Genomic DNA, 13,595 nt, shown 5'->3' with positions numbered 1-13,595 from the left:
AAGAGGTTGCATATAACTCCCACCTTCTTCACAAAATTGTCTTCCTTTACTAGACATTAAATTCCTGCTTTCTTTTGGTTATACACTTTCCCCCAAAATCCATGTGAAGAAAGAGGTACTAGTGTGAGATCATGATCTAACAGGCTGTTTTGGAGAGACAGTAAGTGTGCAAGAATTTGAAATAATCTCTATTTGTAAAATTTAAAAGAGATTTGTTTCACTATAGACCTAACTTTGCCAGTGTGAACCATGGCAGGACTCTGCTGAGCTCTATGGAATTTGTAAGACTTAAGAGAATTTATTTTAACTGAGTGACAACGGGCAAAGTCAACTTCAGACTAAAATTAAAAATTATAAATATATACTGTTCATAGTTATGTCTACTACTTCATTAAGACCTCAATGCATAAAAGCCTGAGAATCCAATATTCCATTTTGTAAACAATTTTCACTGGAAAAATTCCATGTAAATGAATGGCACAAAGTCTGGTGACACAACCAAAGTCAGCACCTGAGTCTGGTAAGGTTTGAGGACTGCAGGGCTATGAGAATTTTCTTTATGATGATCCTTTGACTGTAGAATGAAGGAATATAAGCATCAAAGTGTGCTTCCATCTGCATCTATTAGATATTAATATGTCACTGGAAGACAACAGTGTTGTGTCTGTGTTTGGATTGAGAAGTTCAGGTTTTAAATACATTGTGAAAAGCTTTCCAAACGAAAAGGGAATTACTGTCGCACAGCTTCAGGACAAAATTTGCCTTAGAGTGACATCTATACTAGTGAGTAAAACAGGGCCCTGAAGTGGCCCCGGTGATGCTGCCCAAGGTCATGGGTATTGCCCAACTGTTAGCATGGTTCTTGGTTCAGCTCCAGGCTGTGCAAGGGGTCCCAGACAGTGCCAGCCTACAGCACAGGGAACGGCACGTCCCACACGCTCTTCCCACCACTCCATTTCTGCATAAGGGAAAAAAAATCTAGTCGGGTGGGTGTGAGCTGTGCCGTGCCTTTAAATCTTAGGGCCAGAGAACGGTTACAGGTCTGCATTTTTTAATATTATAGACACAGTCACAGTCCTACAAGATGATGTCTGCATTGTGCTTCTTCTAGAAATGGCGCTTATTCAAGTGGCTGTACACTTCCAATCAAACCCATCAGTAACTCAGCAAAAATTTTTCTCAGGTGTAAATATCCTTACACAATCTTGAAAAATACTAGGAACTCACTCATTATTAATACTTTCTCTTAATGCTAACTTGTTTCCTCTCCAAGCTTGACATAAAACAAATTAAACGTAATTCTAATTAGATTTTTTTCCCCCTTTTAAAATATGTCAATATTCTAACAGATTACTTGTATTTAATATAAGCTGAATTCAGCTGGGACCATAGATACACTTTTTTATTTCCAGAAGCATTTTAAGTCACCTCACAAGGTTGATGTGGATTGTAGCACAAAGAACTTTCAGAAATCTTGATTCCAGGAATGCCCCAAGAACTTTGTTTGCAGATGCTGCTTCTTCAAAAGCAAGAGGAAATATTATGGAACCACTTTAATCCTGAGACGGCAGCTGCCAGGAGTCTTGTCTTATTCCAGTGAGAAATGAATTAGTTAAACAGAGCAATTTCCTTTGTGTATCTCTATTGCAAACACCTAAATCCAGAGGGAGCAGGCATGGTGGTTTAAAAGAGAAAAGAAGCAGTGCTAATTGAGACTGACAATTCCTTTCGTCATGGGGAGATTTTTAACAGAGTTTAATGGGCTTTAAAGAGAACAAACAAGACCTTAGTATATTGACACTTCAGTTGCTTCCTTTATTAGCTCTTTGTAAACCTAAAGAACTTACAGTGACATGGGAAACTGGATTCAGTTTAAGATTAGAGCTTTAGGGTTAAAGTTTGCACAGCAGTTTAGATCCCAAATGTCGTTTTGACAGCTGAGTGCAAAGTGTGTACCTTAAAAACACTCCTCCAGCTCTGGCACTTAAGTATCTACTAGGAAAGCTCCTGGGCAGCCACGGTTCTGCGGCTGGCCCTACACATGGCTTGTTTCAATGGCTTTGGTGCCAAATTGTCTGGCATCAGCCCCAGTGGAAACACAGACTAGGTGATATCTCACAACAGTTGCTGGGTGGGATCATCCTTAAAACACTGCAAAAATCTATTTAATTCGTAAAAAGTGGAGCATTTTAAAAGAAAAACTGGAAGTGTGCCAGGTTCTATTGCCTTTTAGCTCAGTGGGTAGAGACCAACTTAGATGTGGGGGGTCTTGGTGTGGGTCCTCTGCCTGCCTGGGGTAAGCAAAGACTGGTGGCAAGATATCCCAATTACTAGGCAAATATTCTACCCATGAGAAGGGCTGGGGAGGGGTAGATAGCATGGGCATCCTTCTGATGACACCATGCTGGTGGAAGAGCCAGGAGGATTTTCCAGTGTATAAATATTGTTGGGGGTTAGGGACCAAGGTGTTTGGTAATTTTAGGACCTGGCCAGCATCGGAACTAAAGGATCTGCAGAACTTTCTTGGTAGGACTCAAAATACTTCAGATGTCAGATCACAGGAGAGTAAGGATTAGAGGATACAAATTTTGAATTTATGTCCCCAACTATCACTTTGGTGTCCTAGCCCAAAATGTACGGAAACCTAATATGAGATGAATTAGAAAAAGACTGAGATGAAGTCACTTCTTACTGATAATTATATAGTACTTAGTTTCGTTGTTTCTGATTTTTTTTTAGTTTCTCATATTATTTAATTAATACAGCCCTTAAGGTTCATTTATACTTCATGTAAATCAAATATAAATGAGCTGGAGATATTACCATGGGAAATGGAATGAAATTAATTAATATATTACTTGATTAGTTCTTATCATTAGCTATTAATAATTAGCTTTTTTCCTGTACAATTAAGAGATGCCTGCACTATAGGAAAAGCCATAAAAAGTTAGTGTGTTTTGTTAAACACTATTCTTGGCCTCCAGATACCCCAAATTACCAGCTATCATAGAAGGATTCACACTCCTTAACAGCATGAATCGTACAGTTAGTCAGGTGCCCTTGCTAGGGTGTTATTTCTCAATGGTATATTGATTACCAGGGACAATCAGTATTCTCACCAGAAAGTGCTGAGATTTTGGGGATGTTAAACAGATGCAGGTTTGTGCACGAACCCAGCCCGGTAGTTAAACACAGGTTCTGAGGACAATATGTCACCTGTTGGAAGTATTCCTGTGGAATTTTCTTCTCTCATCATTCATGCTCATTTCTCTCATTCATCTTCCTTCTCTCAGATAAGGTCTGACACATAAAGCGGCATTAAATAGCATGACAGCCAACCATACCGAATCAATCTTTCGAAGGCTGTATACCCCAAATACTACTATGTTACACAGAACCAATACAGAACATCAGAACATCAAGAAGACACCTGAGTACTCCCTCCCCCCATGGTGTGATTTCTGAAATTAAAAACTTAATGATTATGCAACAAGCTTTCACTATATTGGTGCATTTTGTCTACTAATAATGTCCTACTGTGAATAACATACTACTAAAGAAAAAACTGATCAGTGAAAATATTTTACACCTTATGAATTGGAATTGGTACAACGAATGCCTAGCTTATAAAAATATCTATTCACTTTTATTATACACTGTGTATGGTAGACATATGTACTTTGACAGAGGCAAAGCAAAATATTGTAACCATAACCTATGTAAACATGTCCTGATTTCTCTTTTTTTTTTTTTTCCAAAGATGGTTAAATACTAAATGTTCTAGAGAGTATACTTAGACAATTTAGAAATGTCATGCAGGAAAATTAGAGCTATGTATGTTAAATGGAGTCTTTTTAATGGAAGACTTTTTGAATCAGCATCTTAAAGACTTTTAAAATTATATCACTAACAATACTGAATAAGTTAATTTCCTCTCAATAAAACTTCAGTTTTATGGGGAGTGACATTTGCATTAGTCTCCAATCATTATAAGCACTGTAGAAAAATGGGAAATATATTTTAAAATAGCTCAACACTGCTATCACTTCATCAAGAAAAATTCACCATGAAATATGCTGTTCCCAATGGAGAGCTAGTACAAGAAAAAGCCTACTCCGTCCTTGCAAGTGTCATGTTTAATGAATGTATTTGACAAATTCTGAGATCTTTAGTAATACATAGCGACACAGAATGATTGAGGCAGACTATTAAATATATTCTTACTATTCAGGTTCAAATTAAACTGCATGAATATACAGAACAGGTACACATTTCATTTCAACTGGTGATATGAAAATCCCAGAGCAACAAGTTTATCAATTTATGCACATTGCAATTAGAATGTGTTACACTGTCCTATCAAAGATGGAGTTTTAAGAGAAAATTAAAGAATCTCCATTTCTTGCTGGGTACATTAAAATGAAAACTGTGTAGTGAGTAGGGCATGTTGTTAACACACAGACATTATCACTATATCTTAAGTGTCCCCCACAATTTGTGAATAATGAAAAAACAACAACTGTCTTTAGGAAGGACTTGGCATTTGCCACTTCTGGCCATTGATTGAGATGAACAAGAATATTCCATTATGTATTTCCAGAAATGACTTGCACTTAGACTTCTATATGGACTTAATGGTTTCAGCTTTTTCTGTGTTAACTGCTGACAACACGGATGCTCAAACCCCCAAGTTTTCATTGACTTAATGTAAGTTTAGTGTAGGTTAATAATTTAACAAATGGGAAAAATGCACTTTTTGATTAGCATAAAAATTCGAGCTGTTGAGTTTTTAGGAGATACAAATAACAAAATAGCCAATTAAACCATGCTGAGCTTTGACTTGGTAATTTTTTTTTCTTCCTTTGCACCTTGGGTAGGGTTTTCAAAATCACTGAGTAATGGGCAATTTCACACAATTCAATGGCTGACCTTTTATCACTGGAAATAAAGTTAGGCCAAAAATTAATGCTTTTGAAATACTATCTATACCCATCTGGATCCAAAAGAACAAAATGAGTCTTTGCTCATTGGATAATTTTCTGCCTTTCTTACCCCATTTATGTTTATACATTTGGGATTTGAAGCAATTTCTGTGTATTTTATATACATAATAGATATGATGAAAAGGCTGTTGACACCTCGTACAACTGTGAGAATAAAAATGTACAAAGAATAACACCCAAAAGAAATTTGTTGCCAACTTGAAGAATTTTGTTTAAGTAAATCCTTAATATAAGGATCCTTTACTTCCTGAATCTACTCCGAACCTTTGCTATAAAAGCCTTGACTATAATGTGCTTCAATATTTGCATTTCTGCAGAGCAAAGCATTATTGTTATTAATATACCCAAATGTATGAAAATGCATAGTTAAAATAATTTGGTAAAAATTCTACTGCAAGCAATGTACTTTCCATATGGATTACTAATAATAAAAGAATGATGCTCTTCAATGATTAAATGTTGCACTATACGGTATTACAGAGTAGCAAGCAGAATATTTCATATACTGCACATTATTTTTCCTTTTCCTTATTTAAATCTTTCTAGTAAGCACATACCATGACAGCAGGAAAAACAATGATGACTGAATAGGCACAGATACCACTAGATCATTCTTCCTCTATTAAAACCATATTGCATGTTGCAATGATGTTCTGGCTGCTCAGTGTTATTTCTGGGTCAGCATCATATCTCTCCAGGAAAGGTGTTTTTGCTGTTGGCCTGACTTTCCCTCTTTCTGATTTAACTGACATAGTTGAAATCCTGCCAAGGTGAGAGAGCATTTCAAGTTCAGCAATGAGAAAAGCAGCTTGGGTAAGTGCCACGAACAAGCAGCTTTCTGAGAGAGATATGGAGCGGAGATTGAATGCATGATATTCTTGAAATGAGGAAGACACGCACATTTGCACAGTGAATATGGTTCTACCCCTTTTCTCCTCTTTCCCTCCCAGAGGAAATAGAGATCAAAGAACATGTATTATGTTGTATTTCATTCCTCCCCAAACACTACTCTAAATTTTGAATTAAAATCTGAAGATGGAAATATTTAAGTAGAGTAATTTTTATGGTAAATCCTATGTATAGACAAACTTCTCAAGGAAAATAATTCACTTGCTTCAAGGTAAAATGAGATTTTCTTCAGACAAGCCCAGAAAAGAAAGAACTATCATAGCATTTAAGAAGAAAACAGTGCTGTTTCAATAATACCTCCTTCTGTTTCCCTTATTAGCAAGACAATCTAGGTACTAGGTACATTTTAATTATTATTGTTGTTTATTTATAAAACCTTGAAGCAGGTTCCTGTGTCCACTGCACTAGGTGTTGTGCAAATAGAAGAACAGAGGCAGGCAATTTAGATTTAAGGCAGCTCATTGGCAAGTGCAGGCAGACAGAGACTGCAAAGGCACAACGAGGTGATGTTAGTCAGTATGAGTGACAACAGTTTTGTCAGGGGTTGTGTAAGCATTGCGGCAAAGGAAAGGCAGAATTTGTGATTTGAAGGAAAACAGCGAGGCAGGTTGGCAGGTACTTATGGGACGTACCTTTAGGTTATGGATGAAATCACGAAAGCGCATATTGGAAAAGTCTGCTGAGAGTGTGAGGGAACCAGCTGGGGATATATGTGTCTGGGTGACTATGTGCATCTGAACAGTCCTAAAACCACAGAGATGTTATATTTATGGCAGTCAATAAAGTGGCCCAGCGACAGAATACAGTATGATATGGTGACAGTCACTGTCATTTTCAAGGCTACATAAAAAGCTTGTTTTAGCAATCCAGGCATAAATTGAACAGTTTAACTGGGGAGGGAGTGTGTGTATGTAGAAAAAAACACCTGTGTGATTTATATTTTCATTTGAAAAGAAGTTCGCCAATACATTTCCTCCAGTAAAAAACAGTTAGGCTAGGGTAATAGACCTTAACAGAGATCTGCACATGGATCTTAGTGTGTACTTAGTAATACTAGTCAAAAGAAAGAAACAACACTTAAAACTCTCAAAGCTTCCAATCTGATATTAAAAAACTACAGTGAGGTGAAACACAGCAAAAGCCTGTGACACATGATTTCTCCAAGAATAAATAAACATTTTTTGCCAGAGGCTTTCAGCTAACAAGGAAGAAGACAAGACTGAAAGCCAGAGCAGCGCCTAGTGGGCATGCTCGAGGACAGTTGCAGGCCAGCAAGAGCTTCAAGACAGCTGGGCAAGGCGGTAATTTTATAGAGGATGGAAGAAAAGGAGTGGGAGGGGGCGGGAAAAGGAAAAGCAGTAAGACCGTAAGAATGTTTGGAGAGAAAAATAGGATGCAGATCGGCGATGGGAGTTTTCTTAAAAGCTTTTTTGTCTATCACTTTTTTTTTTTTAAACAGAAGTCATCATTGTGTAGCTGTGATTATTTCTGTGGTCTTCATTTCAGCAGTTACAAAGGGTATGATCTCTTCAGTACAACTTGTTCATTGCGCTGGCTCAATTCCCAAAATAGCCTCCCAATCAGGGTCAAATATAGTTGTGATTTGCAGTCTGTATTGACTGACGAGCCAGCTGACTGAGACAGCTGGTACACGATAGTCAGGCTTTAAGGCATTCCATAATTTCAATTTAATTTCAAAGGGTACACTGTAAGTAGGCACAAAATAAATAATTTGCATGAGGACAAAGATAAACTCCTGAAATAACTACGGTATTCATAAATTATACAGTTGTAGAACAGCCTCTCATTATTTTTTATTGTCTGAGCATAGTAGAGTTGGTGTCAGTATAATACTGTAATATACATACAGTATCATTACAAATACATGTGCAGAAGGTTTACTGGTAGTATTATTGGTACAAATTATGAGGAAACACCACCTATGTTGTGTTCATGTACATGGTTATGTGTATGTATAAAACACATCAACAAACTCCACAGAGTTTAAGAAGCCCACTTCACCCTTACCATTATCAAATATGTATGTTAAAATATGCCAACATCTATGGAGCCAGCTTCACTGAAACTGAGCTGTTAAGGGTTCATTAGCTAAACATAAAATTGGGAGCGTATTTCAAAGGCCACTACTTTTGCAGGCTGTCACTTATTCCAGTCGTAAAGCCACCTCTGTTCTATACAAATCCTGATTAGAAATATTCACAGATAACAATTATTTCTGTCTGTGACATGGAATCATGAGCAGAGAACCTCTTTGTACTGAGTTGCTAAGCCCACAACAACTCAAGCAAACATCTCTTTCTTTGATATTTGGTGAGGTTTTGAGAAACCTCAGATCTAACTAATTCTAGTCCAGGTGGAGGATATTTGGGATTTTTAGGAAGTAGGCTTTTGGGACAAATCCAAAAGACAATTAGGAGGAACTAGAGCATAATAAGTAGAAATAATGAGGAAAATTAAAAGCGTTCCTCTATAGTCACTGACTGAGAATGGATAAACTCTCCTACAAAGGAAGGCAGACCCTTACTTTTCTGATATTCTAAACCTCACGTACAAGCAAGAATACAAAACCTCTGCAAAGTTGAGGATTCGGTGAGATTTTGTCTTTGTGGTTTCTCCCCAGCTTGTATTTCAAAACCAAGCAAAGCCTGATTATATGTCTTTGGCACGTGAGTGCCAGGGAAGAGAACGACATGTGAAAAATGCCTTCCCCTTTTTGCAGGGGTGACAAGCCGGGCACAATGGCATCACTTCTTTGTTTGCTATGTGACAGGAGACCTCCGTGCCAGGCCCTGGGAGGAGGAGCACAGAGCTCTGGGGCTGCTGTCTTGGGGGCTGAGCAAGAACCTACCCCCAGCGTGGGGACGGGAAGCCCCACCATGGACCTCAGCTCTGGGGAAGCTGCATGAGGCTCCCTCAGGCTTTTTGTCTCCGTTTTTTGAGTCAGACAAGGCAACTCCATAAAATGGGTCGACAGACTATAAACTTGAAAGGCAAGAGGACAATTAAGAAGCCTGTTGTGTTTCTGTTCAAGTCAATGACCAAGGTGGATTGGACTCAAGATATGACCAGGAGGCACTGAAGACAGAATTGTCCATATACTTAAATATCATTCTATTAAAAATAAACCCACCCCTCTTTGACGGCTGCTGTTTCAAAAAATCTCTCAAAAAGGTCAAATCATAAGCTGGCATATGGAAGCTTTCTCATAAAATAAATAATACATGGAATCCTCTTAGAGATAATGAGACAAACCATTACTTCTGGAAAAATTTTTTTTTCTCCATGCAAATATTATGATCTTTAATAATTATGTTAATTTGTCATTTATATTCACAGCTCATCTTGTAAAATCATTATATGTCTTAACATTAACTTTGATTGCATAAATATTACATTAACTTTGATCACACAAGTATTGCACAATCACCATTTTAAATAGTTATGAAGGTGACTGAATAGGTTCCAATTGAGTTTAATTTAACTGGATTAGGAAATATTTTTCCTTTGATTTTAAAATAATACTTTTGATTTAGTTATTTTATATACAGACCATTGAAGTTTTTATTCTTTTATTAACTCATATAAAAATGCTCACAGGAGCAGTTTGAGGCTGACTGCTACTTAATTACCACATCATAGCTATATCTTCCCTTCTACAGGATAACCCAGAAACAAACTCAGGTCCTGATGCAGCAGCCATTTTAACGCTTGTATATCATAAGCATGTGATTAATTGCTGTGATTAAATTCACCTGGACTACTTTGCTGTTAAAGGTTTCTTCCACGCTTAAGGCCCTCTATTTTTTTGGGTAGGTTTAAGCATGTGTTTAGTCCTTTGCTGGACCCCGGCTGTAGCAAGCTCGTGCTGACAGAATTTCCAGCCAATTCCTCTATGGCATGGAGGGCTTTGATGCCTCTGAACAAATGGTAGGATATTGATTTACAGAAACTGCGGCCTTTTACCTTATGTGACCAGCAAAGCAAGCTGCCCAAAGCGGTCTTGAATGTGTATTAACAGAGTCATGGGGCATATAGGAAGTTCCTGTAAAGTAATGCCGATATCTTAAATGGCGGTTTGTTCCCTCAATACTTTGGGGAGAGAGACCATGGGTAGAAGAATGCGATTTACTCATCTAGAGTGCCCGTTTGATTCACTTACCTGGCCTTTTAGACCATGAGATTGGACTGACTCCTTATCCCTTGCTCAGGTGATGTTCACCCTTCACGAGTGATCCCTCCACGGTGTCCATGGCGGGACATTGCACTTGTGGAGAAAGAGCAGAACCACATTCCTTATTTCTGGAGGCGCTACCCCTGGATACAGCCTCACTTTGGTTGAAAAGGGTCAAAGAACCCTCCGTGTCTGCCAGCCTTATTTAAGAATATAACCCTTTTTTACATAGTTATATATCATCCTGGCAAACCTCTCCTGGGACAGCAAACATGCTACGCTAACACACTCTTCTGCAGTATCTGGGAATTCTTTCCTCAGATCTACATTACCTTCTTCCCTCTGCAAGTCCAGTACCATAAACTCCTCCTCTCCTTCGTTGGACAGGTTCATATTAGCAAGTCCCAGGCAGCTCTTCAGTGGTTCAAATCTCTCAAGATACCACAGTTCTGATCTGAGCACAGTGAAGACTGAATGAAAAGGAGAAAATAGTCCCAGATTTATTAAACATCATCCTTGGTTTCTCCATGATCTGTTTCCCTGCTCAGAGCTGTTGCATGCCACTTCTGGACCAGTCTCTCTTTTTTCTCCTATCTGGCTTCTGGAGATTTTCGCAATTTGCAAAGCTGCTCTCTTCAAGAACAATTGGGTGGGGTTTCTCCCCCCCCTTTTCTTTTTCTTCCAGAAAGAGAACTGGAATCTCTTCAGATTGCCACCTCATCCCCCTCCTTTCAGCCCTTCTCTCTGCTCTGTGGCAGCCCAGGTGTGGAAGTCTGTCAAGCACAGAGGCTGGAATATATCAAATAGGGTTTTCTATTGCAACTAGCTAACAGGGCTGTGGTTTTGGCTGAAGCTATAGCAACTATTCTAGAGGTGCTAAGTGCTGTCCTTAGAGATGATCTAAGCCGGTAGGGATAAGGGGTTTCTGTGTATGTGTATTGGGATAAAATCTACTGCAGGCTTTTTAAAGTAAAGACGAGTTGATGTGTTTTTACATTTTACTTATGTTCTTTTTAGAGACAAATGCATGGTTTTAATTGTTTGGTTGTAAATTCTGTTCTTGAGGCAAAAATCAAAAAGGAACAATTAAAAAATTACTTCAGTGACTCTAAATTGGCAAATGTTCACACATAATATTCCTGCTACCATCTTTTTTTCTCTCTCCCTCTTTCTTTGGGGTAATTATGTCTCTTTTAAATTCAGACAGTGTTTTCAAAACGCAGGTTAATATATCCAATAACTTTGACTTCATATTGTATTTTTGAAGCCTTTAGAACATTAGCATATAAAACTGGAATAATGCTACTTAACTGCCTTCCTGCATTAAAGTCTGTTTACAACATGTATTTTACTTTAGTTCTTATATTGCAGAGTTCTTCAGGAAGCATAAATAACTCAAGTAGACAGAACAGCAATTGAAAAACAAAACTAAAGAGCAAATGGGAACAGATTTCAATGTAGCAAGACAAAAGATCCCTTTCTCTGGAGGATATAATACGGAAAGAGAGATCATATTAGCAGCTTCTTTTACAATACTTTAATTGTGAAAATGCTTTAAATGAGTCTTTACCTTGTTACATTGCAACAGAAAAAATACATTCACAGTGATGTAAGTCATAATTGATCATAACAAGCACGTATTATCTATAAATAACCTAATCAACATTCAGCAAGGAGTTGCATAAATGAGCCCTTCTACATATTGCACCTTATAATGAGCCACTACAGAACTAATGGCTTATTAGTGCCATGGGCAATGAATGATTAATTAGTCAATTCAAAAGTGACTTTTTAAGGGTATAATTGCTACCTTTTCTAATTTCTGAAGGTTAGACAGAATTAATGCCATGTTGGCATACTAGACCAGATAGAGTAGCAACTTTGTTTGTCAACAAGGCACTAAGAGCAGGGGTGGCTCCTGAGACCTGATTGCACTAAACTGAGTATGCCTCCAGCTACGGATTTCCCAGATTACAGTCGAGTACTTTACAGTGAGTCTTGTCTGGTGAATCTTGGGGAAATTTAGGAGAGCAGCTAGCAAGTGAGAGCTGGAAGTGCCAGAGAACACAAAGCATTCAGATCCTGCATGACTGCAGCTGTGCCCACAGCGCGCTGGTAACTTCGATTCTGGCACATAACTCATTCCCTCCTCCAGCTGCTGCTGTCCTTTGCCTCCTCTTGCTTCCCATCTTCCCTTTGGCATTTATGTGTCAGCTTTGGGAGGGGTATGGACTAGACATTGGTCAGCACCTGAGTGGACAGAACCCCACTGCATGTGGATTTGTAGGAAAGGGCCATAAACATGTGTGAGACTAGAAGCAATTAACAAAATAAGAATTTTCTTTAGAAAAATTGTATTTGGTGTATATGCAGTTCTAGGAAGGCTTTCAAGATATCAATATACAGTATTATCATTCCTGGTAACACACTGACCTCGGTTTGTGTGATCCAAAATCCACACAAGCCAATAGAAAGTGTTGCGCTGAATCCAGTGGCATTAGGTGAGGTAATAAGTAAAGGAGATGAAGAAAATCTTAACTTGGTTACAGTGAGCTCTGTATGGGAACAGAAAGCTGTAGTGATCAAAGGAGCAGATTTCTCTGCAACAGTTCTGTTTTCATGTACGGGGGTCAGTGGAGGGACCAAAAAAGGCAATATGAAATCTATAACTATGCCTTCATTTGGCCCTAATTCAAGGTTATGAGGCAGGAGCTTGACCAGCAGATGATCTGTTCTGCGATTCAGCAGTCTCACAGGGCTGATGAGAGCAAAGTGTCACTCCCAACACCCTTCTAATGCCCTCTTTCAAAACCCTTTGGGTACAATTGCTGACATGACATCAATTAATAAAATGATGTCTTCAGTTAAGCAAAGTTGCTGCATATGTGAGAAGGAAAAAAAAAGTATGTTAATGCCACATAGAACTTTATTAGAGGTTTTTGTTTGACTGAAGCTAAGTTGGAACATTATTCCTACTAATGTTAGTGCAGAGACCAAAACAATTGCTTCTTAGATTATCACATCTAACTAACATCTGTGCCCTCAGCTTATTCAGGTCACTTGCCAAAGAAAGTACTGAAATTATCAGTGGACAAGCATGAAACAGAAAAACATCACTAAGCAACACATAACTGGCTTGCATCTCTGTAACACTCATATGCATTCTTCTAGGTTATTGAAAAATACCTTGGCAGTGGGGCACAGCCACTCTTTGGCTGCCTCACATCCCCGGACCCGCAGCACTGCTCCTGGCTGCAGGAAAATGGGAAGTAGCCACTGCACAGCATGCTGCAGCCAACAAGTCTAAAGGGAAATCCAGGCAGAAATTAATACTATTCTGAATGGCATTAACTCCTTGTAGCTTTAGCTTTTGAGGATAATTTTATTTCATTTGTACAGAGCACCTTTCTCTGGAGGATCTCGTTACCATGCGAGTTGTTGTCAGATAGCATCAGTGATGCTATTGCCTGTATTAGAGTGGAAGACTATTC

General features: G+C 38.4%; 1 protein-coding gene across 1 annotated transcript in view; it reads right to left on the bottom strand.

Annotated features, from left to right (window-relative positions):
* The window catches only part of KCND2 (potassium voltage-gated channel subfamily D member 2), a 274,510-nt gene that overhangs the window by 125,299 nt on the left and 135,616 nt on the right, over positions 1-13,595 (bottom strand). The window lies entirely within an intron of this gene.

The sequence above is a fragment of the Buteo buteo genome, chromosome 28 (genome assembly GCF_964188355.1).
Source record: "Buteo buteo chromosome 28, bButBut1.hap1.1, whole genome shotgun sequence".
Lineage (NCBI taxonomy): Eukaryota > Metazoa > Chordata > Aves > Accipitriformes > Accipitridae > Buteo > Buteo buteo.
This window is presented reverse-complemented; position numbering and strand designations above follow the sequence as displayed.